Raw genomic sequence first — 7817 nt, forward strand, 5'->3', positions numbered from 1 at the left:
AATGATAATTTTCAAAGTGTACTTCTTAATGGAAGTGTACTTTTATTTATCACCAAACACAACCTTGGACTGGTGGCATGGGGAGCCACAGCTGCTCCTTCTGGAATGCTTTAAAAATTCAAAAATAAAATAAAATAAATACTAGCTAGGATGACAGTTTGATGTGCATACCTCGTCTGGGCAATTTTCTCTCTTTGTTCAGTTTTCCCAGCGATTTTCCAGAGGCTTGGGAAATCCTCAAAGCAGAAATAAGCAACTGTGGTCATAAAATGGACCAAAAGCAAGAACACTGTGCTGGCCGATGCCTGTGGCCTCAAAGAACTCTAAGACCCATTGGTATTCCCACTCCGGCCATGAATTTGCCAGGCTTAATCAGTGTAATGGAGGCAAAGGGCTTACAGATGGAAACAGAAGAGTAGAGTCCTACTTCACAGAGCCATTAACTTTGAGCCTCATGCTACTAATTATAAAATGGCCCATGAAGACTGTATGATTTTGTTGGATTCATTAAATAAAAATGTTTATAACACAGTGAAGGAAAGCATGGGCTTTGGAATCAGAAAGAGCGAGGCAGACACCTCAACTATGATTCCAGTATGCCACCCTGAGCAAGTCATTTATCCTCACAAGCCTTGGCTCTTCCCCTGTAAAATCAAATAGTGTCTACTTCTCAGGGCTATTGCAAGAGTTAAATGAGAAAGTCCACTGAGCACCATGCTTCTTCCAGCATTAGTGGGTTGGGCAATAGTTAACCATCACTATTTTGTTACCATTTTTAATGAAGTTTGAAATGCAGTGTGACTGCATGGGTAATAATGCCCTTTCCACCGAAAGCCAGATCTGAACGATTCTTGAAAAGTGTCAGCAGTGCAAAGATTTGGCCTTCAGCAGCCATGGTTTCTGTTTTTTTATTATCACTATTCTTACCAAAGTGCAGAAATGTGAACATATCTGAATAGTCCCAAGCATACATTGACAGTATAAAGGCCTGGCCTCAATTTGACTGAGTATGGAACTTTGGGTGCCAAGAGGACAGGTTAGACAAACTCCAGCAATGCTGCCAAGCCTGGTTGCCTTCCAGCAGTGCCCTTCCTGACTGCCTTGGAGGCGATCTTTCGAGAAACTTAACTCGTTAGTCACACATGAAGCCATAGCTATTCATTCTGGAGGACCATCCAACTGTCCTTTGGAGTCTGTCCAAATGATCAGGAGAAAACATATTTTGTCATCCACAGGTCTGCTGCCTAGAAGTACTTCGGTGAAAACTTCTGGCAAGCTTGTACAATCTGCCAGAAATCTTTATTTTTGACCAGATGATTTGAAACTCCCAAGGTAGGGAGCCTGGCATGGGATTTGGCACTGTGGGAGAAATTGGACAAACTGGTTATTTGTAGCTACAGGTACAGTGGTTTGTTGGACTCAAGGCAGTGTCCCCAAAGGAGTCTGTGCTTGGTGACAGTAATCCACACCCATCTCCCAAATCTCTGAAACTCAGTGGCTCTCTGTGTATATCGTGCAACTGAATGCATAATTAGATACCCCGTGGTAGTGGTCTGAAGGTCTTGTAAGTTTCCCAGTAGAGTGGAAAGAACACCAGACCTGGCATCCAGATACCAGGTGCCAGCCCCCATTCTGTCGCTGAGGATGACATGGCCATGGGCACGTACAGCAGACATGGAGGTGTGCTACTCAGATCCCTCTTCAAGAAGGGACTTCCAGCTCAGGAGAAAGGAGTATGATTGTCTGACCAGCTAGAACCACAGCACTTCAGGTTCTGCTTTCAAGCTAAGACCATGGCGCTCCTCCTGGGCATCATGTGATGGAATGCAATAAGGTTAGGAGGGCCCAGACCCTTCTTCCCAACATGGTCATCTCTAATACGCTACCTGTGCTCTAGCACTCCCTACTTCTGTCTGCTACACACTGTGGTCTATATCTTTCACTCCCCGGAATCCTGCCTCCTCCAGTTTTCCTTTCACAAGTGGCAGATGAACACAAGGACCTGGAGATTTCCTTAATCCATCTGCTTCCTCCTGGCATCCCTCATCACAGCCACCAACTGCTTGTGCTCTGGACTCCATCTCGTCTCTGTTCTGGAATTGACATAGGCTTGGTTTGTCTAACCCTCTCATGACTTTTCTTTTAAAGCAAGCATAGTAATAATAAAGAGGAGGGAAGAAATAATGAAGGAGACAATAGTTTTATAAGAGAATATATTGAGGTATAAATAGAGCCCCTCCCCCCTGATTTCTCTACATCCTCGGAGCCCTACCCCTCACCATCACCATTTGCACCAAGGAATTCTTTCTATCAGGGCATGGCTGATACGACAGAAGCACAGAGAAGCTGTCTCTGTTTCTAAAGCACAGATGTGAGTCCTAAGAGCCAGGCTTTTTGATCTTCATACATCTAAGCCCTAAGGCACTAGGAGAAAAGTTTGTGCAAAAAAAAAAAAAAAAAAAAAGGTGAAAAAGTGAAAGAAAAAAAACTCTGCTGTACCCAGTGATCCTCTATATAAGGATAGAGCAGACTGAGAAGAGACAAGAGACAACAGGGGAGGAAGCATGGTGAGGGAGAGGTCAGTGGAACTTGGCATTTAAGGGACTGAACTTAGAAGAGCCACCTAATGATCAGGATCATCACGGTCATCAAGATGGATCAAGGGAGATTTCCTATAAGAAATCTCCCATCTCCTCCTAACCCCTGGGGCCTCAACCCACTGACCACCCTTACCAGAGGGTAAGCTTCCACATGGCCAATGTCTAAGGACTTCTAGATGTTGTCCTATCTCTGAAGCAACTCCCACTGGCCATAGCCAGCAGGCATGCCACCTCTCTGGGCGCTGGGACTTGGCTCAATCTCCATCAACCTCCCTCCAATGGATAACCTCTTTCTCAACATCTTGGGGTCCTCCTCAGCAACCTACAGCTTCCTGAGACAAAGGTAAACAAGAAAGGCCTCAAGGAACGGTGCTGAGGGGTGGTGTGGAAGAAAAGTAATCCTCACCCCAATTTAACACAGTGAAGGAACCAAAATAGTGATACTAACAACTATTTTATGTAGTTCTCCATATACCTGAATGTATGCCAGGCTCTGTGAGCTGTTCCTTCCAGACATAACCCCATAACTCTTCAAAACAATCGCATGAGGTAGGTAGCAATGTCATCCGCATTTTATCGTCCAGGTAACTGAGGCTCAGGGATTTTCCCAGACTCACTTAGCCAGAAGAGGAAGAGCAGGGGTGCCCTGACTTCCTGTCCTTTCTGATCGATCACATTGTACCTCGGCAAGACAAGAAATGTGTTAGACTCTTCCTGCTCCTCCCTCTCTCATATAACTCTCGGCCTGGTGCTGCACGGCTAGAAGATTCTAAATAAATAGTTTGGGCTCTACATATCTACATAAACCAACCGATTTATGTATTTTCCCCTCAGTGAAGGGGAAAAAAAATGGCTGGAAATGTGTATCTCCATTTTCTCCACAGTCACAGAACTCCTGATTGGGCTGCCTGGAAGGAGGTGGGAGGCAGCGAGTGTACATTCTTAGAAGAGATCATATTTCAGTCTTTTTACTTCATTTGACAGAAGAAATCCTGATTAAAATCAGCCACACATGTCACGAAAAGGTAACTGGGTTCTTAATTTTTTTCTGTGCAGAGGCAGCCCCAACTATACTTCGGAAGCTAACTCTTCACGCATAAAATTACTAATAGACACCATCTATCTGATGAATGTCTTCTCCTTAATAATTTATATCACTTGATCTATTTTCAAAGGTTAGTCTTACATTAAAATTACAATCTTGAATAGGTCAGCCTGTTATTTAAGGATAAATTATTTCACCCCTTCATGTTAGTGTTGTGTTTGGATAATGATGAGGTTTTTATTTCTAGCCCCAATGAAACCAGGAAAGAAATTGCTTGTTTGACCTAACCTCTCTCACCCTGGATCTTATCCCTTGATTCATGCTGACTCACTGTCCATAACTAGCCTGCATGGTTTAAACCCTGCATTTCTCCTCTTGTCTTATTATTTTCTGCGTTTCTCTTCTCTTTTTGGCCACCTGTCCCCAAGTTTTCTCTTCACCCTGCTTTCCTAACTGAAGGACAACCCGTTCTTGGGATCTCTCCCAGCTCAGAGGGAGTCCTGTGTTTGTCTCATCACTGTCCAGTCCATTCCAAAGAGGGAATATCCCTTAAAAGGCCCACATGGCTTTTCCTAGGCTCTGACTCATTGTTCATTTAGCAAGCAAGAATGGAGATTAGTTAGTGGAAAGAAGACGAAAGAAAAGCTAGTGTGAGTCTCCTAAGATCTCATCCAGTAGGTCAACCACTCCGGATTTCAGTTCTCACAGTGTGAAGGAAGGAACACAGGCTGTGAAATGAGAAAGCCTTGGATTCAGAACCAACATTCCCTACTACTAACAATTTGGAGCAAGATAATCTGAGTTCGTTTCTTTCTCTCTTTTCTTTTCTTTTTTTTTTTTTTTTTAAGATTTACTTATTATTTTAGAGAGAGAGAAAGCAAGCACAGGCAGGGTAGAGGGAAAGAGAGAGAATCTCAAGTATATTCCACACTGAGTGGGAAGCCTGACCCTGGGCTTGATCCCAGGACCCTGAGATCATGACCTGAGCCTAAATGAAGAGAGAGCTGCTCAACTGACTGAGCCACCCAGGCACTCCTGAGTCCATTTCTTTTATGAAATGAGGATGCTAATACCTTACTCAGGTTTATTGAAAGTTAGCAAGGTAAAGTAGGAAAAATATCCTACATAATGCAAACACATTTGGTGAAAGTTAATAAAAGTTTATTAGATGAATCAGAAAAAAGAAAATGGCCACTATGATAAGAAATGGCAGGTTGAAGACAAACAAGCAGCTGACCTTGTTGAATAGAGGTTAAGAGCATCATTCCTTCAAACCATCTTCAAACCCTGACCTGATTACTGACCAGTTACATTACCTTTGACAACATGCTGAACCCCCAGCTTTCTCATCTGAATATATGCCTACTTCATCAAACTTGCAGAGGTTAAATGAGACAATGACTGGATAAGACATGGCACAGCACCCAACACAGAGTAAAACCTTTATGAAGGGAAGGTATCACCACTAAGACGAATACATGCCAAACACAGCGAGTGGTCTCTGTTGCCTCGACCTCATGACACAATTGCAAAGGTTGATTTAAAAACAAAAACAAAACAACTTTGTAACGAGCTATAGAAATACAAAAAGCAATTTTTTTATTACTATGATTAGGAATAATGGGCTGAACAAATGACTTTTATTGGAAAAAGTGCAAACTCCACAAGGCCTTCTTCCCACTGACCCGTGTGTGTGCACACAAGTGCTACATAAGGGGATGGGGTTGGTTTAATTAAAGGGTAATTTCTGTTGTTGCTCTGGGTGTACAAAGTCATAAAGTGTGGATGTTAAGAGAGAGGCTGAAGTAATGTGCAAGAACTTAATTGATACTTTAATCTGTTGATTGTAAATATGCTCAGGAGGTAGATAAGTTCACACTGTTTTATGGCAGGAAGGTTTTTTATTGGTAATTTCATGTAATTGTGAAATGGGAAGAATCACTGGGCCGGAGGTTTTCTATGTATCTGGCAGGGAACATAGCCTGCTTTCCAACCATGAGGAGGCCCCCTGGGAGCCACTGGCCATGACCTTCCATTTTCTGGTTGAAGGGTTTTCTTTGAAGGGGCGAAGAGGAGGAAACAAAGGTCCTCAGAAGGAACAGAGCCTACTCATTGTTTTCCCCAACTCGTCCCTCCATCCCAGAGGTGTCTGTTGCTTCTAAGCCTGTGTTTGTTAGTGTTATTTCAGCTCCTGGCCTCAGAAACCTCATCTGACCCATGATGCTGGGGGAAGAGGCAATCTTGCTGTGGTAAGGCTTCACAAAGTGACAAGAACTGAAACAGAGACTGCCTTCAAGAAGCAAGGCATTGATCTTCTCCTTCTTGGGTGCATTCCTCACACTTAACGCTCCTTCACTTCCTCCCATCGGTTTCCTTATCTGTCTTCTACTTGACCCCCGTGTGCAGCTGCTCCATTCTCTCTCAGTCGATGGGCTCCTCTGCTCCTTCATGAACACAGCATGGGATGACTGCACCCCAGCTCCCAAGTCTGACCTAAGTTCAAAAAACTAGCAGAAAACTGGTCTCCCAGGGGAGAGACTATTGGGTCAGACATGCATCATCTTTGTTTATTGGCCACATAGTAACAACATGGCCTTCTGAGTCTGTTTCCAGAGGAGGGGCATAGGCTGAGCAGATATCCCAATAGGTATCTATTGCACTGAGGTATACAAGATAGGGAGTTTCTAATTCCCAGAGATGAGGCCCAGCCATTGACTGAAAATGTTAACAAATGAAGAGAAGGACTGCAACACACAGCTTCTTCCCTCCTCAACCTTAACGGAACTAAGAGGTTTGTGTTGTTCCAATCCAAACACCACCTCCCATGTATGTTCAGAGGAGATAAGAAGGCATGGATGGAGCAGTTCTCCCCACCACCAATGGCATAGTTTCGAATCCTTCCTTTTCATGTTGAATAAGTTGAATACAGTGTAGAGTGCCTTTTAGAACAGAAGTGGAAACACTCATTTGAAGTCAATATGGGTTTGTCCCTTCTGCTTTGATCCAATGCCAAAGATAGAATCTGAGGATCTTCCCATGACTTAAACTATATCCACTCAATACAAAATAAGTTGGGTTAAATGTTGGGGTATCTGGGTGGCTCAGTCAGTTGCACATCTGACTCTTGGTTTCAGCTCAGGTTGTAATCTCAGGGTCGTGAGACTGAGAGACTGAGCCCCACATCAGGCTCCCCACTCAGCTTGAAGCCTGCTTAAGATTCTCTCTCCCTCTCCCTCTGCCTCTCTCCTCCCTCTCTCTCTCTAAAATTAATAAACAAATCTTTTTAAAAACATCAGCTTGCTGCTAATAGATCTTTATAATAACTCCTCCCTTCAAAGAACATTGATCTACAAGTCCTGTCTCATAACTATGTGGCCTCACAAACCTAGAGCTCTTTCTTCCCATGCTATAACTGGTAGAACTGATGCTCACAAGAGTGAAGTGGTTTTCCAAGGTCAATTGACTCAATGGTAAAGCCAGTAACAAAACTCATAACTTCTCACTTACAATCCCATTGTCTTTTTGCCATATTGATTTGCTTCACTATAGGCAGACTACCTGTTACCCCTTTACCCCCCCACCAGGGCTACTCTCCTATCCTCCTTTATCCCACTTTGTGCCCTGGAAGGATGACTTTATTGATTGAGTTAACAGAATCCCTTGGCCTCGAGCTTCTAGTGAGTAGAGTCAAAGGCAAACACCAGCAACACGCCAAGGAGTCAGGTCAGAGTGTGTATTTTCTGCACGCCTTCCTACAGGATCTCTCTCTATCTAAGGTCACCGCACCTTTTGGATAGCTTGTACTTTCTCCAGTTCTACTCAGTCCTTCCTCCCGCCTTGACCTTTCGGGACTCAGATGGTATTATCTGTCTCCTGACTGCTGCTAACCCTAGGCAGCTACACCATCCCTTGTTGGTTTCCCTTAACCCTTTCCTCTATTACACTCACGTGAATTAACTGCTTTGCATGTCCCATATTTTTCCTGCCAGAACTATGATTGAGCTACAGACTAACAGTGTGCCTTAAACCCCTGCTTACAGGGTCATTACGGCTTACGCGGATGTTTTTAATACTCTAAATAATATCCTTGGAGAAGGACAGACTTTATCACCTTCTACTTGCAACTCACTGCCCCCAAATACTCTTTCAATTTTAGTCGAAGGTTAAAAGTG

Source organism: Mustela nivalis, assembly GCF_964662115.1.
Source record: "Mustela nivalis genome assembly, chromosome: 3".
Classification (NCBI taxonomy): Eukaryota; Metazoa; Chordata; class Mammalia; order Carnivora; family Mustelidae; genus Mustela; species Mustela nivalis.